Source organism: Lutra lutra, chromosome 6 (assembly GCF_902655055.1).
Source record: "Lutra lutra chromosome 6, mLutLut1.2, whole genome shotgun sequence".
NCBI lineage: Eukaryota > Metazoa > Chordata > Mammalia > Carnivora > Mustelidae > Lutra > Lutra lutra.
This window is the reverse complement of record NC_062283.1, coordinates 9617672-9643486: the sequence shown is the minus strand read 5'-3', so window position 1 is coordinate 9643486 and position 25815 is coordinate 9617672.

Sequence of the window (25815 nt, the reverse complement as noted above, 5' to 3'; positions counted from 1 at the left end):
CGTGGGCAGAAGTGAAGAGGAAACACATTTTTGTCTCTACGTAAGAAATAATATCTCTCAGAACTGTGTGTGTTGTAAGATAACTTGTACCGTGTCCCCAGAAGAATTCCCTGGAAGAATTTATGGAGAAATTTATGGATATTCTAGAAAGGCAATTCCTGTTTTGTTTAAAAAAAAATTGCCTAGCTATATTAGACAATCCCTTCTGTTTCTAGAATTCTGTTCTTCTGTACATACATGTGTGCCAGGGCGGGCACACGATCTTGTGGTTATTAGATACCCCCAAGAGGGAAATTTAATCCAATTGCCTGATAAGGGCATTATTTAATGTCAATTGTTTCTGAATTGTTACTTTTGTGCCCGTGAATGGATTCCACATTTCTATTTCTTGTTAATATAGCATTACCCAAGATGCAGGTGGTTCCCCATGTGGCCTGGAGGATAGAACCCTGATTTAGGAGCAACAGAATAGGAAGACCTAGGAGTAGGGTCCGCTTCATCCTTATGTACAGGTCACTTCTGCAAACAGAGTATGCAATTTCCACTTTATATTTCAGCCCTAGTACGAAATGCTGAGAGAATGTAGCCTATAAGGAAGAAATAACACTAAAGGGAAGCCCTCAAAGATAATTCCATCATCCATAACACCAGGCGCTTCCTGGCATTATGACTAATAAAACTCAGCTAAAAACATGTTCTAAATATTTTTATGTGCAAAAAATAGAAAATTGTAATAAAATAATGGCTGTTATTTCAAACCATGAGTATAAAATGCCCCTGGGACAGAAATGCCTAATTATGAAATAAAACAACTTTTGTATCCCTCAGGCAATGTTTTCAAACTAGTGCTCTCTCCAAAGTAGTCACTATAATTAGTCCAATTCCCCAGAAGAAATGAAAATTGGAGGGGGATTCATTTAGGGCTATAGCTCAGGGCTGTATCTTGGATTAGGACCAAATGGACTATTAAAATGTTACTATGAGGTAAGATTATCAGCGCCGTGGGTCAGAGGAATACTTCTCTCTGGAATTACTTAGTACTATCTTTGAGTCAGGATATTCATATATTTGCTTTTCAGGTAAGTTGGGAGTGAAGAATTCTAGGAGGAGTTGGCTGACCTTTGATGAAAGTTTATTCCCAGCAGTGGTTAGCTGTGCCATTTCCTTAAGGCTTAGCTTTTCCACTTCCCACGTGGGGTTAATATTGGCTCTACCTACTTAGAAACATGAAGACTTAAAAAAAAAAAAAAACTGATGAGTAAGGAGTAGAGGAAAACCATCAAGATTTTTCTTATGCTTTCCGTTGAAATATTTTAAAAGTACCAGCGTACTTGATGGGGAAACTATTGTAGAATTTAAAAAATCAGTGTTAAGTATTTTATATTTTTTTCCTAGAATTTCTAGAAATTTTCTAGAATTTCTAGAATCTTTTCCTACTAAACTATTTCTAAAGGCATTTATTTAGAATTGAGCATGGTTTGTGAGGAAACGTTGTACCATTCTTTCTACTTAAAAGCCAAACGGTGCAGGACAATGTTTTAAAAATGAGTTGGATACTTTCTAGCTCCTGGAGATCATTGCTGTTCTCTCAAATTAGGCTGCTCTGCCTCCTTTGTGGGTTTCTTTTTGTTGACTTTGGATCTATAGCTATGGTCTCATCCTCTCAATTTTTTCATGGTGTGGGAGTCAAACACAATCTGTGTCAGTCAGGGTCCTAGCAGGAAATTGGGTAATTTGGACAGAACTGAGTAAGGGGACTATTTACAACAGTGTGTTCAGATTATAGAGAAACCGCAAGGTACAGTCGGAATGAGGAGAGGAAGGGTTTCCAGAACTTTGAAAGAGGAAGGTATGTAGAGAAGACTGCTTAGAGAAGGAGCTGTGACCTTCAGTCTGGGGACAGAGCCATCCCATGATGACGGTGTAGAGAGGATGCTGTGTGAATGACCACATGACCTCTCCCTTTTCCTCTTTCTGATTTGCTGTCTACTCTGTTGGGTTCTCTTAACTGGGGAGTAGTCTACGCTGATTTTGGTCTATCTCTAATTCCCTGTCTACTCTGATGGGTGCTCCCCAGAGAACCGAGCTGGCGGCCATCTTGCTGATGGAGGGGTCTACCCAGGTGGGCCTCCAGGCTACGCAGTGAAGGAAAGCACAGTACATGTGGACAGGTTGGCAGAAGAGCCCCAGGAACAGTCTGTAGGAGCATCCATGTGCAAAAGCAGACATGAGCTATAGGCTGTTACCATGTCTGACTAGCTTTTTTATTTTTTTTAAAGATTTTTTATTTATTTGTCAGAGAGAGAGGAGAGCAAGCGAGCACAGGCAGACAGAATGGCAGGCAGAGGCAGAGGGAGAAGCAGGCTCCCCGCCAAGCAAGGAGCCCGATGTGGGACTCGATCCCAGGACGCTGGGATCATAACCTGAGGCGAAGGCAGCTGCTTAACCAACTGAGCCACCCAGGCGTCCCTGACTAGCTTTGAAACAAAATCTCAGAGGTGGATAGGGGTAGGTTTCATTGTCGTCTTGTGGAATAAGCTGCATCCAGGCCTCCCATCAAGGGTCAGAGCCTGAGAGCAGATGGACCATGGTTTTGCGGCAATAAGGCCTCTATGGGACCCAGCCTCGAGCCTCCTGCTTATCCTCCTGATCTGCAACATGAAAGTAATTAGTCCGGATTTAGAAATATATACTAGCAAGCTTTAAAAAACACTCGTCTTAGGAGCATTATATGGTTTTTAAAAGCCTAGAAATGATAAGGGAACATCAGAAGACTCAGAGACCCCTGGGTGACTGTCCAGAGTAAGTGAAGATTTTGAAGATCATCTGTGGCAAAAAACAGTGTACAGGATGGTTTTCCCTGTCTTTCCACCCCCCCACCTCGGCAAATTCAATGGAAACAAAAACATTTTAAAGTAGTTAACATGGAGTCCAGAAAACCAAACATCGTATTCTTTTCACTCTCTTTAAGATTAGGGAATTAATTTTTTTTTTTCCTGTTAGGAGGGTTTTCTTTACTTCCTAAATATTGGCTTCACTTGGAAAGGTTAAATAATTTCTTAATCACTTTATAATTATTTGATTAAACATCTTAAAATTTAATATATCAGTATGTCAATTTTATGATGATTTTATGAGGAAACTAGATCTTCAAATGAAATATTTTAAGGTATTTTAATGATCTCCTTAAACACAACGATACACCCATTTTTATTTGTCCCCAATTTTCCATTATTTCTCCCTCATTTACCCTAAAGCTCAAATCTGGGAAAAATGGTTTCTGTGGATTCCATGTTTTCCAAGTTGTCACGGTTTACTCTTGGAACAGATATATATATATATATATATATATATATATATATATATATATATATTTTTGTGTGTGTGTGTGTGTGTGTGTGTTTTTAATTTTTTATTTTCAGCATAACAGTATTCATTGTTTTTGTACCACACCTAGTGCTCCATGCAATCCGTGCCCTCTCTAATACCCACCACCTGGTTCCCCCAACCTCCCACCCCCCCACCTCTTCAGACCCTTCAGATTGTTTTTCAGAGTCCGTAGTCTCTCATTGTTCACCTCCCCTAGAAGGGAGTTGGGGGAAATTGGGAGGGGAGGGGAACAGAGATATATTTTGAGAATAAAGTATTCAGAGTCTTGAGCGGAGAGAAATTATAGAGATTCTTATTACCAAAGGAGCCATTATTCTCTAAACACAGCTATGGAGAGGGCATGGAGAGTGTCCCTCAGGAGATGGTCATCATTTGAAATCCACAGTTTATTTTGCAATTAACAAAGTAAATGGGTCCTGTCTGATTTCTAGATCAGGTGCCTACAGACATTAGAGACGTGTGTGTGTGTGTGTGTGTGTGTGTGTGTGTGTGTGTGTGTGTGTGATGCTCTGTTTGAGAGAGGAGCAGGAGAGAACTACATTTCTGGTTCTTTGATGCTTCCCAAGAAGGCACAATGGGATCTGGTCTATTTCACTGGACATCCACTCAGTCTGTGATGGTGGTGGAGACTGCGGTGCCCCTCGGGTCATGAGTTCACAGTCGTTCCCAGCTAGCTCTCCACTTTCAAGCCATGGAACTCTTTCCTTTCTTATTTTGTCATAACCAAGAATTCACAAGAATCAGAAACAAACAAAAAAACCTAAGTGGAAGTTAGTCTTAGCCAAATAAAGACTGACAAACCCTTAAGGAGAATTGAGATAAATCTTTCTCTTCATTTGTTTATTTCTAAGAGCTGCAGAGAAAAAAGTTTATTGATATCTCGGAGCATAATTGGCCTTACAAAAGCTATCAGTATGGTAAAAACCAAATTGTAGAAGAGAAGTTAATTCATTTCACTAAGTAAGCATCTCCTCTTGCTTAACTACCCTAAAAAAAAAACAAGCACAAATAAGTCACTAGGAAAATGCGAAGTCAAATTTGTGTAGAATTTACATTCCTAATCAGACAAGTTGGATTATTTCAAAAGCTCTTCCTGTGTAATGTAGTGATGTAGGACTCATTGGAAGGGAGTTCTTTCCCTACTCTGTTTTACCTTTCTTTTTTTTTAAAGATTTTATTTATTTATTTGACAGACAGAGATCACAAGTAGGCAGAGAGGCAGGCAGAGAGAGAGGGGGAAGCAGGCTTCCCGTTCAGCAGAAAGCCCGATGCGGGGCTCGACCCCAGGACCCTGAGATCATGACCCGAGCTGAAGGCAGAGGCTTAACCCACTGAGCCACAGGCGCCCCTATTTTACTTTTTTTGATGGGAGTTGGGGAGGAGAAACAGAAATCAGGAGAAGTTTATGGACTTTTGTAGACTTTTATTGGATTTCTCTCTTTCTTTTTTTAATTTCACACATGAAGACAGAGCTCTAGCTCAGTGAAATGGATGTGCTTTTAAAGCTAGAAACCAGAGTTAAGTGTGCAGCCATCTGATTTTGAGATAATGAGGATCAGAGTGGGGGGGGGTGGGGAAGGAAAGGGGGGGAAGGATGCAAGAGACAGAAGCCTGGCTGCATGTTCGGACAGAGACGAGTTGCAGAAAGGTCCAAGATTTGGGTAGGTTCCTGAGAGAACCCTGTTAACATTAATAGAGTAAGGATATCTTTGGAGGGTAGAGGTGAGGTGGGAAGAATGATTTGTAGTAGAATTACATTTGTAGATGCAACTTTGCCAACATCCAGCATTCCACTGTGACATTGCAGGGTTTCGTGATGTATGATTTTGTAATGGAGAGCAGGAGGGCTCCCTCATGGCACCGTTATGAAGGTTAAGCGAAGCAACATGTATAAAAAGCTTAGGGATAATGATTATAATTATCATCCTATCGAAAAAATTAAGCAAGCCTTGAACAAGTCCTATATGCCAGATACTGTAGTAAGAATTTTACATATATTAACTACATTCTCCAATGACTCTTTGAAGTAGTTGCTGATATCCTCTCATTTTACAGATGAGGACATTGAGATACAGTGAGAGGGAAAGCAACTGGCTCAAGGTTACAGTAAGTGGCACAGGTCAGACTCTGTTCAGGTAGCCAGACTGCAGAATTCAGCCCTTCATCGCTCCCTTCTGGAGACTCCCAGGCAGAATCGAACTGGTCTCATTCCACAAGACTGGAGAACCTGGTAGATTTGAAATTACTGAGTAATCCCAGTCAGCAGTCCACAACCGAGTTGGTAAATCTCTGGAAACTGAGGAAGCTCAAAGGCGTCGGAAAGTCAATATGCCTATGAGAATAAAGGCAAAGATGTGAACATTTTGTTATGTAAATTATAAAGATCCATGGTCCATTTTTAAAAATACCCATAAGCAAAGGGATTCATAGTCAGGAAGCCATAGTTTTACTTCTCTTGATACTGATTTATTTGACAAATGTTTTTGAGCCATCACTGTGCTTAGCATTATGGGGCATAAGTGGGGACAAGAAAATTCCTTCTTTTACCAAGCTCACCAAGAGGTGGGAGAGACAGGTGAGCACCAGGAGTGTGTTAGCTCCAACCCAGTCATTGGAGGGTCCCATGTAATGCTTTTTGGGAGAAGCAACACAAATACGGAATAACAGGGTGAAAAGTAGCTTAGCACCTGTGAAAATGAGTTGGGGAATCAGGAAATAGGAAACAGGATGTTCCCGTGGACGGCTCCACGTACTCCAACCGGCTGAAAGATGTAGTCTGCTCGGCTGAGTGTCAGGAAGAGTTAAAGCTGGAGAAGTGAGCTGTGGTCTGCTCGGGAGTGGAGGGGGGCTTCGAGGTCAGGGTGCAGTTTGGTAATTATCTTAAGGGCAGTGGAAATTATCAGTGTGATTTAAGCTGAGAAGTGCAGTGGTCCAGCAGCATCCTCACAACACGTCTGGACCATAAGATATGCCCGTCGAGCACTGATCTTGAAGGGCCTTTGGGAAGATACATTTTTATTTACACCAAATTTATATGGAACACCCGTTGCATCTATAAAGAGCCTGTAAATTGTGTGAAGGAGAGAGAAACTTGCACCAAAGCCTTAGCACACAGCATGCCCTTCTTTTCTAAAGAGCACACTTTTGTTTTGGTGCAAACTTAAGGACAAACGTGGAATGGTCAGATTGTTACACTCCAAAATCACCAGTTACTTGTCTGGGGAGGCAGTTGAACTTGATTTCTGGTCTCAACGGCATTCCATGAACCTGGGACAAATCAGTTAACTGTCTTAGGTCTTGTTTTTGTTGTTTTGTTTTGTTTTTTATCTGTAACATGAGAAAGTTGAGGAAATCATTTAGGTTTCCTCTAAGCCTTAGAATTCACCTGTTGTGGTTAGAAACTTCAAACATTCCCGTGGCGTGAAAAGTGACTGGTTTTTACAGTATACCGTTCTTTCTGTTATGGTTCTCCCTCTCTGTCCTGGGTAAGATTTCAGGGCTGATTCTATTGCAGAAAGGGGCCGAAATGACAATAGGATTTGATTCAAAAACACTCCAGCTAAAGAGGCGTTTGGAAACCACCTTATCCATTCCGACTTGGTACAGACGTGGACACTGAGGTACCATTGTTAATTCCGTCAGTGGGTCAGTGGCAGAATGAAGTCCAAGGTCCCAGGGGCTTCAGACCCCAACCCAGTCCTCTTTCTACTTTATTGGGGGTCACTTTCCTTCCCTCTGCCTGGGTGATATAGGGTGGTGTCTCAGCTAATAACCCAAAAAGAATGGAGGATTCTTTGGAAGATTCCAGATTTTTTTTTTTTTTAAGATTTTATTTATTTATTTGACAGGCAGAGATTGCAAATAGGCAGAGAGGCAGTCAGAGAGAGAGAGAGAGAGGGAGGAAGCAGGCTCCCTGCTGAGCAGAGAGCCCGATGTGGGGCTCGATCCCAGGACCCTGAGATCATGACCTGAGCCGAAGGCAGAGCCTTTAACGCACTGAGCCACCCAGGCGCCCTGATTTCAAATGTTCTTAAGTAGAAGTGGCAAAAGCACTGCCAGTTAGGGCTGTTGTTTATTTTCCTGGCTTCCGGTAGCTCCTGTATCTATAGGATGTATACTTATAAATGTCATTATCTGTGTCATACATGTAATAGCATGTATCATTTGCTCCCTTATTCATGTATGTTTCCCCCCCCCTCTCTTTTTTGTTAATGGTTTCCTCTATAGTTCCTCTAACAGAAAGATTCGCTTTTCCTCCTTTCTCCACCCCAGTTCTCTTCTATCAGCTAGTAAATGATCTTCCTCTCAGTTCAGGAAGCTGGCAGCCTCCAGTCTGCAGCCCTTTGATAGCCCGCTAATTAAGGGGAAAGCAGGTGTGGATGCGTCTATTCAGCCTGTAAATAAGTGCCAAAAATTAAAGTTATTGGTGTATGAGTGCTAGCAGGTGGAAGGTCTGTTTTATACCTTTAATAGAGAAGCGGGGGAGAGGGGTGTTGGAAGGCCTTAAGGGCAGAAAAGAAAAAAAAAATGACTTTTTTATGACTAAAAGCTCTTCAAAAGAGAATGTGTCTCTTTCTGAATCATTGTCTTGTTTGGGATTAATCCTAAAGACATATAATTGCCTGCCCTCAGGGTCTAATGTTCCCTGAGCAGGCCTCCAGGAACTGTATGGCCTGGGCAGAAATAATTCATGGTCTCAAGCTGATACTTAGCGGCGTAACTCATGACTGACTGCAGACATAAGTGCCTGTGCTCTTCTGTGATTTTTCCTCTCTGTTTCTTATGTCTGCTCAAATGCCCAGAGTTCCCTCTCCGTAAAACCCCTCCCTCAAATGCTGAGGGGAAAAAAAAAAAAAGATCTATTGTTGCACAACTTAATGCATTACTTAATGAAGCGATTTGGAAATAAAATTTGTGTGAGGAATTGAGTGCCCGGGAGCGTACTTCTCCCTTTGTCGTTTTCTTTTTTCTTTCTGATCGCCCCCCTCCTTTTTTTTTTTTTTTTTCCCCTTCCTTTGTGTTTAATAACTTATTTGAGCATTTCTTAACTGGAGGACTTTTTTTTTTTTTTTTTTAAGTAGAGCGTTATGGCAGAAGACTACAAAAGTATCAGATACTACATATTCAAAATACATTAGCGCAAGGCTGAAATGCTAGCCCTACAAGAGAATAATTACAGTGTGTCTTCATTGAAATTGTACACATGGCTTTGTGATCACGCTCATTAATTTAGATCCAAATGAAGCAAAATTATTCTGCATGGCTGCTGAGTGAATTTATGTGATATAAGTAAAGAAAAGTTAAATAAAATGTGATGGAAAAATGAGATTGCAGCCAGGCAATTAGGTCCAAAAGAAGAGGTTCTCCCCTCTCCCCAAGGTTGCTGGCCCCTCCGGTCTACAGAGGCGATCCACGTGATAGCAAAACTTTGTTCATGCAAAGACTGTATCTTGGAGTGTCTCGATGGAAGTTCTGAAGCATTTTCTTCTTTATAGTTGATTTTTTAGTGGTGGTGCTGGTGGGGAATAATTCACTGGTATGATAGATGATTTGCTTAGAAATATTCAAATATCCAGGTAAAAGAATACAAGTTTTTTTTTTTTTATTTTTTTTTAGAGAGAGAGAGAGAGAGAGATCACAAGTAGGCAGAGAGGCAGGCAGAGAGAGGAGGAAGCAGGCTCCCCGCTGAGCAGAGAGCCCGATGTGGGGCTCGATCCCAGAACCCTGAGATCATGACCTGAGCCGAAGGCAGAGGCTTAACCCACTGAGCCACCCAGGTGCCCCAAGAATACAAGTTTTTTATATTCATGTGAGCCTGAGCTCCTGGCAGGATGGAAAAAAAACTGTGCTATAATGGATGCTGTTTTTTTTACAGGTTTGAGTATCTTACTGTGGATAGTGTATTGTATATTGTTTCAAGTGGACAAAGAAATAAGCTTTTTTTTTCTTTTACTATCAAGGAGGAAAATAATCTGTCATTGTGATTTTCTAGTAGCACAGCAATGGAAAATATGTCTTAGAAAAAACTACCCGTTGCTTTCTACCTTATTGCTTCTCTTTCTAAGTTACTTGAAAGTGGTAAGTAGCTTCAATTTCATGATTGGGGTATCCTAGTTTGTCTTGCAAGATGGAGGAATAATTATATTTCTTTATATAGAAAGGAGACTGATTTTGAATCTAAATGTCATTTGAAAGCATCCACAAAAACCTCTGTCTTTTATTTCCTTAAACTTTTATTTCTGTGGGAGAAAAGTAGATTGAATTCGATTAGAAAAATTTTCATTAGTCTAAATTCTTGAGATATAATGATAAATGTAACACGGTCTCTGTTCTTCTGACTGCTTGAATCTAATAGATTGAAAGGAGGGCAGAAAAGCATGTGCAAATAGCTAGCAAACTCGGCCACAAGCCAGGAGGTGCTTCAATCTACAATGGAGGTTCAAAGAGAAGTACTTCAAATGGGACGACAACAGTCTTCCCGAGGAAAGTGGCCTTTAATTTGACCTTTGACCTTGGAGGAAGGTGCAGGCTCTGATATAGCCTAGAGATCTGGGGCAGAGAAGGGAAAGGTAAAGTGATGACGCAGTCAGGAACTGGGCAGTGAGCTGAAGTGTAGGGTCCTGTGGGACAATCATGAGAGGTAATTCTAGAAAGGTAGGTGGGGATAACATTATGGGGATTGAAGTGGGATTGAGGCATTTTTATTTCAATAAAGGGGCATTGAAATTTAGTGAGTGGTTGGGTGCTGTCAGTGACAGGTGGAGAGGTGGATAGGGATAGGTGACAATAGGGACCCTTTGGAGGCTGGTAGGTCATTAAGAGATGGTGGCAACTAGCCAGGCAGGTGGCATCCAGTCATCAACCTAGAAAGATGTCAGTGGAATGATAAGAATGAGACTGTCCCAGGGGAATTTGTGGGCCCAACTGGTTGGATGTTGGGGTGAGGAAAGGAAAAGGAAGAGATAGATGTTGGTACCTCTAACAGAAATCCAAAATTGATAGTTTGTGGTGGAAAGATAAATTCACTTTTACACCCATGTGTTTTGAGATGCTTCTGGAATATTTACCAAAAGAGGTTATAGCAGTCAGTTGGAAATTCAGGTTAGAGCTACTGTGAGGACTCGAGCTTGGAGAGACACATTAGAAGGTCAAACATATAATCAGTCAGAGCTGAAGCCATGCAAGTGGGTGACATTGCTCAGGGAGAACAGTAGATGAGAGAGAAGTGAAATGAATGACGTTGGGATGGATTTCTTTGATCTGGGAAAGAAGAAGAAATGGAGGATAGAGAGGAGTAATTGACAACAAGGGGACCATGCAGATGGTATGATCTAGTGAAGTGTAAGGAGGAGGGAGCTTTATGAAGGACCAGAGCAGAGAGTTGAACACAGCAGGGCGGCTGAACCCGGAAGGATTAAGACCATTGAATTTGTGTTTTGAAAGTTGGTGGCTACTTTGGTGCAATAATGGAGACAGAAAAAGAGAATTGAAGTGCTTAGACTCAGGTGGCGGTGGGTTCGGGATGCTACCCTTTCAAGGTTAACCAAGAATGTTGAGATCAATTTAGAAAAAGTAAACTTTTGAAAAGATCAAGTGTAGATCTTTGAGCCTTCCCAAGTAGATTTTCCCAGCAGCCCCTGCTCCTCTGAGCATGAACCTTATCTCTTCCACCTCCTCATTGATTCTCCATCATTTGCTAGGATTCTCTAGAGCAGGGAGGTCATTCTTAATGGGAACCTCTCCTCTCCTTTCTTAAAGGGAGACTATGAATATCTCCCTTCTGTCTGTGAAAGGACTTCATTTTCATATCTATACCTTGCCTTCTTGTCATGTTTCTGTGGAATAAAAAGTGCTTACTCTCATTGGTAATGTTGGGAGGTCATGATTCTGGAATACAGCAACTCCTACATCTATTGGTGGCAGAGAGGTAGGAGTACATTTAATTGTGGTGCAGAGATCATGAGCCAGTTGCTAAGGAGCAGATTTCAAACCTCCCACCCCCACCTTTGGCGTCTTTCTTTGAGTGCCCATCCATCCATGCCTCATGATCCTTCAAACCCCATCAGCTCCATCTCTCATTAGAACCAGTTGTGAAGACTGACAGAGTAGTATTTTGGTCGAAGCAGTGGGAAGGAAAGAGGAAGAAAGATAATTTAATGGACTAGAAGAGTTGCACATCCCAAAATCTATTTCACAAACCTTTTGTTTTCATCACAGAGGAAGCCAGTGTCCATTTCCTCCATTTGCCTTTCATTTTATTCTGCTAATACTGCTTTACTTACACTAGGAAGTACAGTATCAAGGATTTAAGGAAATGCATGGTTAAATCTTTGTTCCCGAGATTCCCATGATAAGTGGCACTTCTTTCTGGCACTTTTTTTTTTTTTTAACTTTAACCCTTTAGAGTATTTTATTCCACATCTCTGTGCTCTGCCACATGATTTGTGTAAGCATTGTCTTGACATAAGGCACTTGGAAATAAGGTTCTCTTTTGCATATCAAGGAGTGCACAAAGTTCCAAACATTCTCCCGGATGTTATGAGATCACTGAGGCAGGGGGGAAGCGCTGGCTCAGCAGAAATGTTATAGCTGTCATTGATTTACGGAGACATCAAAAAGAAATGAAAGGAGACCAAGGACTGAAAACAGCAGTCATTTCAAGTAAGAGAAGTAATCCCGAGAACAAAGTTTTGCTCATTTATGGTTTCCACAATTTTAGAGAATTAATGCCTGGGGTTTTTCCTTGGTCCTTTCTGTTTGTGTGCAATTATCTTGAGACTGATTTGCTAGCAAATAGTATGCTCAAAAATGAGAGTAATTCATGAGAATATATTTATTCAGTGACTCATTAAAACTACATTCACATTTTTACTAAGCTATACAGTTTTGATTTTCTATGTGAATGTTTGGCATAGCATTATAGATTGTTATATTTGCTTCAGAACATTCATAACTAATTCTTATGAAGCACTGGGCTCTCTATCCTTTAAATTGTCAGTCTCCTTTTGTTACCTTAAAATTATATTAAGGTAGTTATAACCTTCCTCTACCTTTCTCCCATTCTTCTATTAGCTCTAGCTCCTGGTGCTCTTCTCAGAAGAGTAGGAAACCTGATTTTACCTAATATTCAAGATTCTTGCCTTGGAAAGTGTGCTCTGTGACCACTCTCTCCCAAGACCTCTGCATCACTTTCTTTCTCTCTTGTCCTCTTCCCTCATCTATCACCCCTGACTTAGAGTCACTTCACTCTGATTTTAGGTTCCAGGACTATATGGCCAGTAGTTTTCTCTGTGTTGTGGGTTGACTTATGTCCTCCCAAAAGATACATTTATGTCCAAATCCCACGTACCTGTAAATGTGACCTTATTTGAAAATAGGGTCATTGTGGATGTCTGCAAGTTGAGATGAGGTCATACTGGCTTATGATGGACCCTAGTCCAATGGCTGATGTCCCTAAAAGAAAAGGATATTGGACACACAAGAAGGATACTGTGAGAAGATGGAGGCAGAGAGTGGAATGATGTATCTATAAGGCAAGGAACACCAAAGATAGCCGCCACCAATCATTAGAAGCTGGGGCAGCAGCACATATTCTACCACAGAATGTCCAGGAGGAATTAATCCGGCCAACACCTTGGTTTTGAATTTCTAGCCTCCAGAACTGTGAGAGAATAAATTTCTATTGTTTTAGGTGACCCAGTTCATGGCAATTTATTATGGCAGCCCAAGGAAACTAACTGACCTTTGTTTTATAATATTTGAAAAATTGAGTTCTTCACAAAAATAAAATTGAAACTAGGTAATGGTGTAGCCTATTAGGCTGTGGGTTGCAAACAACAGAAACTGATGTTTGGGTATTTTAACTGGCCAGTAAGGTAAAATTTAATTCAGTAGAATATAGAAGCAGTTAACTGAATCAATAAGAAAGCAGGAGAATTGGGTTGGAGATTAGGGCAACAGCCATGGGCATGCCATTGGACATGTTTTGGGTTGTCATGGCTCCTGGACACATCCTACCACTATGGCTGACTCCTGATCTTCATAGTAAATTCCCTCTGTGATTGTGCTGCCTGCCCCTGAGTTAATCTTTCAGGGATTCAACTAACGGTAGGGGTTTTCCAAGCTGAGCCGCAGGCTGAGAGCTTATGCTTTGACTGCAGAACAGTAGCGGAGATAGACCACATCTCCTGAGGCTCTGGGAGGGAGAAACAGTGCTTTCTCATGCCTCCTGTCTGAACTGTCGTAGCATCTGTGTCAAAGAAAAATTTTGCACCAGGTACTTATTAAAAATGGCAAGGCAGATTTTATTCATGCTACTGCAGTAGGAGGAGAGAGACTTCAGTCTAGGACTGAGCTCAACTCTGAATGCAGAAAAGACAGCTGGAGATTTGTAGCCAGCGGAGTGAGAGGGACAGTGAATGACAATTACTGAGAAGAACTTGCTCAGATATTACCGGTGGGCACATTCTCACTAGAAGTACATAGGATTCTTTGCTAAAACTGGTTGAGACCTAGTTGAGAAGAGGGCTTAGAAGAGCCTGGCTAAAGTCAGGACTTCATCATCCTTTCACCCCCAGGGCAAAGAATGTGAATAATAATGGTCCAGTTATCTTGATACTGATCCATTAAGAATGTGAAAGAGGTAAGCAACAGCTTTAAAAAGAAATCTGCCTTGACTTGAACATAAGTGTGAAATGCTACTAGTAGGAGTCCAGAGTAACACTGCTTTGCTGTTACCTTCCTACATGATTCAGCTCTTGCTTAGACTCTCCTGTAATTGCCTGCCTGGGGGAAGGTGTTTCCTTTCAATATTTACTTTTCCTTTTGTCCTCCTAACCTTCTTTAGCATCTAGAGAAGAGGGAATAAATTCATCTACTGTGCTGTTTTTCTCCATTGGCACCCTTCAGAAGTCCTCCCTCATCCCACAATTCCCCAGGAGGCTGTTACAACTGGACCAGCTTCCCGTTGGTGTTGGCCCCATGGGAGGCATTGGGAAGCGAATGAAAGGTAGAAAGAGAGAGCATTCCCACCCTTTCATTTGGGGGAGTGGTTCTGGCAGCGAATACATTCTCCATGCCAAAGACTCCTATCAGGGCTCCAACCCTCCCTGGGGTCCTGGGGCACCACTTCTTCCTTTTGCCATTCAGTAGTATGGAAATGACTACTTCCTGTTTCCCTTGTTCCTGTCCATAACACTGTAAGTGATCCATTTATTAAAATATCTTTTGATGAGCCATCAGACTTGTATCATTTTCCTAAAAATCTACGGGCACCTTGGGACAGCTCTTTTCCACAGTTAGATGCTCTTTCTGTTCAACCATGTTCTTTCAACTTTTCAAGATTCTAATTAAAATCTACCTTTCTTTGATTCCTTCCTAGATTATATGCTTGCTATTTCCAAAAAATTGTGAAATTTTCTTTTGGGATATTTGTGTACTTACATATTTTCACTCAGAATATGCCCAATTTGGGAATTAAATTGTAAATGCCTCAAGGTCAAGGCCCATATGTACAGTCTACTTAAATGTTCTTTCTCTATAACCTGCCTGGTACACGTCTGCAATATCTTGCATATGCTGCACGTGGAAGGAGAAAGTGACTGAGAAATAAGGCAAGTCCAAATGCCTACAGTGCCAGATTTTCTTATATTGTAGTTGTGAAATATATCACATTTAATATCTATTGTATGGGCTTCTTTGAATTCCTAGAGAGAGAAGTATAGACATTTCTATTCTCGAAAATTATTTTGTAGTTTAAAAAAGAGGGGCGTCTGGTAGCTCATGGGTTAAGTGACTGCCTTCAACTCAGGTATGATCCTGGAGTCCTGGGATCGAGTCCTGTACCAGCGTCCCTGCTCAGCGGGGACTCAGCTTCTCCTTCTGTCCTCTCTCTTCTCATGCTCTCTCTCTCTCTCTCTCAATTAAGTAAAATCTTTGAGGAAAAAAAAAAAAGAAAGGAAAAAGTTTCCTTATTCTTCAACTACTGTGATACTTCTGTTGCATTTTTTCTAGCTTTATTGAAATAAAATTGACATATAACACTAAGTTTAGGATGTACACTGGGATGATTTGATACATGAATATAGTGTGAAATATTTACCGTAATAAGCTCAGTTAATACATTCTTTACCTTACATAATTACAATTTTGTTGTTGTTATGGTGAGAAAGTTAAAGCTCTACTCTCATAACAATTTGCAAGTATACAATACAATTTTATTAACTATAACTATATATAATTATATATTAAATATAATATAAATATAATATGTAAATATATTAAAAATGTAAATGTATGTTAAATATAAATATAACTAAAAATACTGTACACTAGATCCCCAGAACTTACTCATCCTATAACCGAAAGTTTGTATCCTTGACCAATATTCCCCAACACTCCCATTCCTAAATCTCTGGCAATCACCATTCTACTCTCTGTGTCTGTGAGTTTGGTTGGTAGGTGGGCAGGCAGGCAGGCAGTCAGGCAGGCAGGCTCTGTATCCAGTGGGGAGCCCAGTGTGGGGCTTGAACTCATGACACTGAGATCAAGTTCTGAGCTGATGCTTAAGTGACTGAGCCACCCAGGTGCCCCTGAGTTTAATGTTTTTAGATTCCACATGTAACTGAGATCACGTAGTATATTGCTTTCTTGTAGTTCCATATCACATAATGCCCTCAGAGTCCGTCCATGTTATTGTAAATGTTTTTTTAATGATTGAAGAATAGCCATTGTATATATAACCACACTGTCCATTGTCTCTATCCATTCATCCACTGAAGGACACTTAGGTTGTTCTATGTTTTAACTATTGCGAATAATGCTGCAATGAATATGGAAGTGCAGAAATCTCTTTTAGGTTTTGGTCTTACCTTCTTTGATTGCTGGATCATATGGTAGTTCTATTTTTACTTTTTTGAGGAGCCTCCATACTGTTTTCTCTGGTGTCTAAACTAATTTACATTTCCACCAACAGTGCACAAAGGTTCCCCTTTCCACATCCTTGCCAGCATTTGTGATCAGTTGTGTCTTTGATAATAGCTGTTCTAACAGGTAGAAGGTGTGTCTCCTTGTAGTTTTAATTTGTACTTCCCCAAGGATCAGTGATATCATACACCTTTTCATGTACTTCTTGGCCTTTTGTATGTCATCTTCAGAACATGTCTATTCAGGTTCTCTGCCCATTTAAAAATCAGATTGTTTATTTTCTGCTATTGAGTTGTAAGAATTTCTTATATTTTGGGTATTAATCCCTTATCAGATATATGGCTTGTAAATATTTTCTGCCATTTCCTAGATGGGTTTTTAATTTTGTTGATGGTTTCTTTTGTGAAAAGATTTTGTGTGTGATGTAGTGCTAGTTGTTTTTGTTGGTATTGCTTGTGTTTTTGATGTCCTATACAAAAAAATTATTGTTGAAAATGTCAAAGAGTATTTATCTTATGTTTTCTTCTAGGGATTTTATGGCTTCAGGTATTACTTTCGAGTCCTTAATCCATTTCAAGTTAATTTTTGTAAGTGGTATAAGATAAGGTCAGATTTAAATGATTTGCATGTGGCCATCCAGTTTTCTCGGCACCGCTTATTAAAGAGGCTGTCCTTTTCCTGTTGAGTATTCTTGGCTAGCTTGTCAAACATATATGGTCAACATATTAGTTGACCATATATACAGGGGTTTATTTCTGGACACTCAATTCTGTTCCATTGGTCTATGAGTCTGTTTTTAGGACAGTACCATATTGTTTTACTATAGTATAGTATAGTACATACTATACTATATCCTGTATACTATATATATCCTATATACTATATCCTGAAATCAGGATGTGTGATGCCAGTTTTGTTCTAAGATTGCTTGGCTATTTGAGGACTTTTGTGGTTCCATATGAATTTTAGCATTGTTTTCTCTATTTTGGTGAAATGTGTCATTGGAATTTTGATAGAGATTGCATTGAATCTATAGATAACTTTGGGCAGTGTGGACATTTAAACAATATTAACTCTTATGATCCATAAATACTGATGTCTTTCCATGTGTTTTGTTATCTTCAGTTTCTTTTTCCAATATCTTATAGTTTTTGGTGTTTAGATCTTAAACTTCATTGGTTAAATTTATTGCTAAATATTTTATTGTCTTTGATACTATTATAAATGGAATTCTTTCTTTTTTTTTTTTTCAGATAGTGCACTTTTAGTGTATAGAATCCACTGATTTTTGTATGTTTATCTTATATCCTGAAACTTTACTGGATTTATTTATTAGGTCTAATAGTTATTTGGTGGAATCTTTAAGATTATCTCTATGTATGATGTCATCAGCAAACACGGATCATTTTAATTCTTCCTTTCTGATTTGAATGCCTTTTATCTCTTGCCTGATTTGTCTGGCTTGGACTTCTAGTACTGTATTGAATAGGAGTGGTAAAAGATGTCATCTTTGTTTTATTCCTTTTCAGTGTTCCAAAATTCATTGTTTATGCACCACACCCAGGGCTCCATGCAGTACATGCCCTCCTTAATACCCGCCACCAGGCTCACCCAATCCCCCACCCCCTCCTCTTACTTGTAGAGCATAAGGAATAACATGGAGGACATTGGGTGAAGGAGAGGAGTAGTGAATTGGGAGAAATCAGAGGGGGAGACAAACCATGAGAGACTGTGGACTCTAAGAAACCATCCTTGTTTTATTCCTGATGTTAGAGGGAAAGCTTTCACTTCTCTCCATTGACTATGATGTTAGCAGTGGGTTGGGTATATACAGCCTTTACCTTCTTTGCCCAGTTGAGAGTATTTATGATGAAAGGATATTGAACTTCTATGAAATGCCTTTCTGCATCTTTTGAAGTGAGCATATGATTTTGGTCTCTGTTCTATTGATGTGGTATTATTACATTTACTGATTCACATATTTTAAAATATCCTTGTATCCCATTGATAAATCCCATGGGATCATGATGTATGATCATGACATATGCTGTTGAATTTGGTTTGCTAATATTTTGTTGAGAATTCTGCATGTATTTTCATCAGAGATGAATGTAGTTTTGTTTCCTTGTAACATCCTTATCTGGCTTTGGTATCAGGGTAATGCTGGCCTTGTAAAACCAGTTTGGGAGTGTTCTCTTCAAAAATTTTTTTTTTTTTTTGAAAGAGTTTAAGAAGAATTGGCATTAGTTCTTCTTAAAATTTTTGGTAGAATTTACCCGTGAAGACTTCTGGTCTTGGGCTTTGTCTTTTGGAGCTTTTTGATTACTGATTTAATTTCCTTACTTATTATTGGTCTGTTCAGGTTTCCTATTTCTTCATGATTTAGACTTGCTAGGTTATGTTTCTAGGAACTTATTTCTTTGGAGTTGTCCAATTTGTCGGCATATGATCATAGTCTTTTATGATCCTTTGTATTTCTATAGTATCATTAGCAATGTCTTTTTCATTTATAATTTCGAGTCTTCTCTCTTTTTCTTGGTAGTGAGTTAAAGTTTTGTTAATGTGATTGATCTTTTTAAAAAACCAATCTTAGTTTTGTTGACCTTTTCTATTGTTTCTCTGTTCTCTATTTCATTTATTTCTACTCTGGTCTTTGTTATCTCCTTCCTTCTTTTCAGTTTCAGTTTAGTTCTTTTGTTTGTTTGTTTTTTAAAGATATTATTTATTTGTCAGGGAGGGTGGGATATCACAAGCAAGGAGAGCAGCAGGCAGAGGGAGAAGCAGGCTCCCCACTGAGCAGAGAGCCCAATGTGGGGCTCAGTACAAGGACCCCGGGATCATGACCTGAGCTGAAGGCAGCCACCTAACCGACTGAGCCACCTGGGGCCCCCTTTTTAGCGTAGTTCTTATTTTTATGCTTCCTTGAGGTGTGGAGTAAGGCTGTTTACTTGTGATCTTTCTTTTATCTTAATGTAGGCATTAGTCAGTATAATGTCCTTCTAAGCACTGCTTTTGCTACATCTCGTAAGTTTTGTTACATTTCTACTTTTTAAAAATAATTTTTTTAAATTTCTTTTCAGTGTTCCAGAATTCATTATTTATGCACCACATCCAGTGCTCCACGTAATACATGCCCTCCTTACTGCCCGCCACCAGGCTCACCCAACCTCCCACCTCTCTCCCCTCCAAAACCCTCAGTTAGTTCCTCAGAGTCCACAGTCTCTCATGGTTCATCTCTCCCTCCGATTTCCCCCAACTCCCTTTTCCTCTCCCATTTCCCCACATCTTCTGTGTTATTCCTTATGCTCCACAAATAAGTGAAACCATATGATAATTGACTCCCTCTGCTTGACTTATTTCACTCAGCATAATCTCTTCCAGTCCCGTCCATGTTGATACAAAAGTTGGATATTCATCCTTTCTGATGGAGGCATAATACTCCATTGTATGTATGGACCATAACCTTTTTATCCATTTGCCCATTGAAGGGCCTCTCGGTTCTTTCCACAGTTTGGCCACTGTGGCCATTGCTGCTATGAACATTGCTGCTATGAACATTGGGGTACAGATGGCCCTTCTTTTCACTATGTTTGTATATTTGGGGTAAATACCCAGTAGCACAATTGCAGGGTCATAGGGAAGCTCTATTTTTAATTTATAAGATTTTCTTTTATGAGAAATTCTTTTTCTCTTGCTGCTTTTAAAATTCTGTTTATTTTATTTTAAAAGATTTTATTTATTTGTCAGAGAGAGAGAGAGAGAGAGCACACAAACAGGGAGAGTGGCAGGCAGAGGGAGAAGCAGACTCCCCACTGAGCATGGATTCCGATGTGGAACTTGATCCCAGGACTCTGGGATCATGACCTTAGCCAAAGGCAGATGCTTAACTGACTGAGCCACCCAGGATTCTGTCTTTGATATTAGACAGTTTAATTATAACATGTCTTGGAGAAGATTGTTTTAGATGGAAATTTTGGGGTGATCTATTAGTTTCATGAACTTGGATGTCCAAATATCTCCCCAGGTTTGGGAAGTTCTAGCCAGTGTTCCTTTAAATAAACCTTCTACCTTCTACCTCTTTCCCCCTCTTTTCTTTCTGTGACTTCAGTGATGTATAATGGTATCTCACAAGTCACATCGACTTTATTTTTTTCTTTTCATTCCTTTGACTGGACAATTTCCGAAGACATGTCTTCGAGCTCACTGATATTTTTTTCTTTTGCTTAATCTGTTCTGTTGTTGAAGCTCTCTACTGCATTTTCCAGTTTAGTCCTTGTTTTTTTCAATGCCAATATTTATGTTTGGTTCTTTTTTATGCTTCCTAACTATTTGCCAAACTTCTCATTTTTATCTTGTATTTTTTCCCCAATATTGTTAAATTGTTTCTGTGTCTTTTTGTTCTCTGGGCATCTTTAGAATAATTATTTTGAATTCTTTGTCAGGAAATTCCATATCTCCTTTTTGTCAGGGCTGGTTACTGGAGGTTTATTGTATTCCTTTGGTGGAATTCTGTTTGCATGATTCCTTATGATCTCTGTAGTTTTGCATAGGAGCCTGTGCATTTGAAGAAGCAGTCACCTCTTTCAGACTTCATTGATTAATAACTTCAGTAAGGGAAGGAGCACACGAGAGTGTGCTGAGACCTGAGGTCTAACGAGGCAGGGCACCAAATATAGGGGCTTGTGGTAGCAATATGTCTAGGTGTAGTGGCTCATTGACTCAGGTTGTTGGGGTCCACAGCACTGACAACTGCATGGTCCTTGGTGAATGCTGCATGGGGTTCCATAGAGTCTGCAAGGGCCCTTTGGATGCTCAACATTGCTTCCAGGTCCAGTAGCTAAAAACCAGAACAAGTAGTAGTAGTGGCTGGAGCTGGTGGTGTACAGGTGCTTGGCTGTGATAGCTAGCAGCAGGCTTCTGTGTAGCAGTGGGGGCCAACTGCAAACACATATGTAGTGGAGGGGGCTAAGGCAGGCAGGAAGGACCAGGGCCAGTTGTAGGTACACTGACAGCTGCACGGGCCCTGGTTATTATGCTGTGGCTGCTGCGTCTTATCTCAGGAGCACAGAAGTGGAGGCCAGTGATGGGGGTTGGGCCAGGGCATAGAGGTGCACAGACAGGGTTGCTGGCTGCAGATGAATGCAGTGGTGCAGGCCAGTGGCAGAAGACAAAGCATGAACCAGGTCCACAAGTGGCCTTGGGGGCCCTGGATGTAAGTGTGCTCTCCTATGGCTGCACAATCTCCCCCTGGGCTTGTTTGTGGCAGTGGAGACAGGTGATAGGTGTCAGGCTCAAAGACGGCAAACACACAACTGGAGGAGCTAACCTGGAATGTGTGCATGGCAGTAGGGGTCAGCCATAGGTATCTAGGCTGGTGTCTTGCACTTGAGCAACTGCAGAGGCCCAGGCTGGCTGCTGTTGAAGTGGGGGCACATGGGGCAGCGGGGAAGGGAATAGGGAGAGACTCAGGGAGCTAGCTTCAGTGAATGCAAATACCTGTAGGGTGAAATCCAGTGAAATCGGCAGTAGGTCTGCCTCGCTGTGCTGGTTGCTTTTTCATGGCTAAAGCTGCTAGGTTTTCTGCAGAACAAGTCTCTAGGAGTTGAGATTGCCCCCACTATGTGGCTGCTATTGGTAGTCCCTGCTTATCTTCTTTGTTCCTAGATCTCTCTATACATGTCAGCTTTGAGAGTCTCTGGGTTGGGGGAAATGGAAGCAGATCTTCTTGAGTTATCCCCCAAGGATGTGAAAACCCGTGGCTTATCCCCCTCTTCCTTTCTCTGAGAGAGGAACGGTTTCTAGCTGGGGAGTTACTCTTGAAACTGAGCAAGGCCAACTTGGGGAATAGAATGATGCAGGGAAAATGAAACTGCCTTCCTTCCCTTTTTGTGCTGTTATTCTCAAGGTTTTTGTTTGTTTGTTTGTTTCAACATGTTGCTGAAATTTAAGTGGACTGCACAGCTCTCCCAGAGCCATCCCAGTGGATAGCTGTTGAATATTGATTTTTGTGGTGGATTGAGGCTGGGGTTTCTTACTCTGCCATCTTGGTGACATCACCCTTTATAACCCTTTTAACTAGCAGTTGTGAGTCAGAATCATGAAAGTCCGCAATTCAAGGAAAGGGAGCTAAGGGATCATCTAACTAGAGTTTCATGGCAGGCAAGGGATTTGCCAGTAGTCACACTGCTAATAGTACAGTAGAGAGGAGACAATCTGGCATGGTAGAATGTACATAGGCCTTGGTGTCACCTGAGTCAACCCAAGTCACCTAGACTTGGGTTGGAATTCATCTCTATAGCTCGTTACTTAGAAAAGTTTCTTTCACTCTCTAGCCTTCATTTTCCTCATGTGTAAAGGAGGGAAAAACACCTACTTTTTAGGAATGTTATGTGGGAAAAGGAATGGTCTTTGTTAGCTCAGCTGCTGTCACATACTACTATAGATTGAGAGGCTTAAATAACAAACATTCCTCACAGTTCTGGAGGCTGGGAAGTCCAAGATCAGGGGGCTCCAAGTAAGCATATTCTGGTAAGGGTTCTCTTCCTGACTTGCAGATGATTACCTTGCTGTGTCTTCACAAGAGGGATACACACACATAAACACACACAGATACTGAGAAAGAGAGCTCTCTGGTCTCTTCTTATGAGGGTGCTAATCCCATCATGAGGGCTCTACCCTCATGAACTCATCTAAACCTAATTACTTCCCAAAGACTCTGATACTTAATACCATCCCACTGGAGGTTAGGCTTTTAACATATGACTTTGGGGGCACACACTTTCAATCTATAACAGGAATGATAATGTGCCTGGAAGAATTGGCTGATGAAATAGTTGAAAAATATGTTCTTTCTTCTCATGTCCTCTTTCTGCCTATGCATTGGCCAGTGAAATTTCCCAACTGTCTGTGTTGAGGCAGTGCCTTAGATCAGGTTCTCTGTGAAGTGGTTGCTGGTGTCTGATAATTGACTATATGTTTGTGATACCTGATCCATGTGCCAAATGTCCCCCTTCATTCTGGGCAGTAGGGAGTTCAAAAATGATAGTGATAATATGGCAAAGCTTTTATGAATGTTTAGACAGGCAGTTTTCATGTAGCCTGTTGTAAATATTTTTACCTGATGAGTCACCATGGAGGCCTTAACCAGAAATGGGAAGTTCATTGGGTGTAATGGAGAGAGCACTGCTTTACATCAGTGCTTAAACCTGACAAATCTGAATCCACATTTAGGATTTATCATATGTGGTTTGTAGTGCTTGCAAAATTACTTTGCCTTCATGCAGTTCATTTTCTCCATCTCTCAGATGGTACTGAAAGTTTACTTTTAAAACGAAATGAGATGCACGCACAGCTCTGTAAGGAACTGAGGAGGGTAACAGCTGACTATGACATAAAGGCAGTGTTCCTGGCATTTGACACCTGGAGATAAAACTCTAAGCTACTAACAGTGTAACTGTGGACAAGTCACTCATCCCCTATAGGATGCTAAGAAAGTGCCTTGATTCATTTGAATTCAATGTGTGTTCACAGAATATCTGGCTTGTTTAAGGCAACATAGCTGGAGTCAGAGCTCTACCTTATGTCAAGGATTTATCCTACCAGGTGGTCTTTTGAGTTAATTAGCTATCTTCAATACTGTGCAAATGGTTTTACTGAATTCTTAAAAAAAACAAAAACCCCAAATATCCTGCTTAGATTGAAACTGGGCAAGAGTAGTTTATTTAAACATATCCAGATATTTCCTAACTTATGTCTTTGTATTTCTAAGAAAAGGACAAACAGAACTCTAACTCTGTTCTCTAGTTAGATCTCCTAAGTTCCCACAAAAGTCTGAGAAATCTTCCCAGTCTCATGGCCCAAGAAACTCAGCTCATAATCATGGTCTTGGATAGTTGGAATGAGTTAGCTTAGTCTCTACTTCTTACTACCACGGGTCATGCTGTAGCAAAAGAAAGGTGGCAGACAGACTCTAGGGTGACCCCCTAGTGATCCTTGCCTGCTCGTGTTCACATCCTTGTGTAATCGACTCTCCTTGAAGGTGGATGCAAGCCATGACTTGCTTATAACCAACAGAATATGGCAAAAGTAACAGATGTCACTCCTGGTCTTGCTAGCGGTTTTGCTCTAGACACTGTTTCTCTCAAGCTGGATTTGAAGAAGGAGTCAGCCATTTTGGGAGGTCCATGTAATGAGAAGCTGGCAGAAGCTACTAGGAACTTCTAGGAGGGCAGCTTCCAGTAGACATCTTGTGTGAGGCCAGGGCATTAGGTCCTATCACAAGAAAATGAATTCCATCAACATGTGTGTAGTCTGCCACACTAACGTTTGGGGTTGGGAGGAAAAGATGTTACTAAATGTTCCCTGATGAGTATTACACTGATTGCATGGGACAGCTTCCCTTCAGCAAGATATTGTACATTCAGCCATTTTGAGCTTGATTTAATGTTTGTCCCCAGATATCATTATTGATGCTTTTAGTTTGATAACTGACAGATTGGCAAAAAATAGAGATGATTGGCAAAATTCTGGGCTCTGGAGGCCTCATGAATAAGGCGTTGCCCTTGTACAGACTCAAAGAGCTTCCACAGGCAGGAACTTGCCTTTCTTTTCTATGAATCTCTTATTCTCCCAGGCTAAGCCCTAGGGGTAGGAAGCTGGGGCCCAAGCGCTCAAGTTTAATGAGCCAGTCATGCAACAACAAGGAGAATTAGCTCCTCAGAGGCTGAGATGATTTCTACTTCATAGCACAAAGCCACTTAATAAAACCATAGAAAACTTGGCTTGCTTTTTCTTCAAGAGAATGTAAAGAATTTGTCAGAACAGGGAGTGTGAGCTCACACTCACAGAGTTTCTTTTTTTCAAATACTGTTCAACAATCTCACCATTTGTCTGTAGTCATGGTATATCTGGTCAAGAAGCAATACTGGTGCATTATTCAAATATCATTAATCTTAAAATACAGGATATTTTTCTTGAGATGGTGATAGGAAATCTCTTTTTACCACCCCCCCCCATAGGTAACCTTTGAGAAATAGGTATAACCAGTGATTCTCAGCCTGGCACATTGGGATTTTCTGGTGGCTGGAAAAACTCCCAATGTCCATGTCTCACTATGGAATCACATTAGAATCTCCAAAGCTGGGTTGGAGTTTTCAGTGTTTTTTAATCATCCTCCCATGATTTCTAAGGTGAAGCCAGTGTTGAGTACAAGGACTTTAATTTCTATTTTATGCTACCATTTTTCCTGTAGTCACATATTTGATAACTTGAACTGAAATGCAATTCAGGCAGAAATCAGGAAACAAGCAAAAACACATGAACCAACCAACAAAACCAAAGATCAGGGCACCTGGGTGGCTCAGTGGGTTAAGCCGCTGCCTTCGGCTCAGGTCATGATCTCAGGGTCCTGGGATCGAGGCCCGCATCGGGCTCTCTGCTCAGCAGGGAGCCTGCTTCCCTCTCTCTCTCTCTCTCTGCCTGCCTCTCTGCCTACTTGTGATC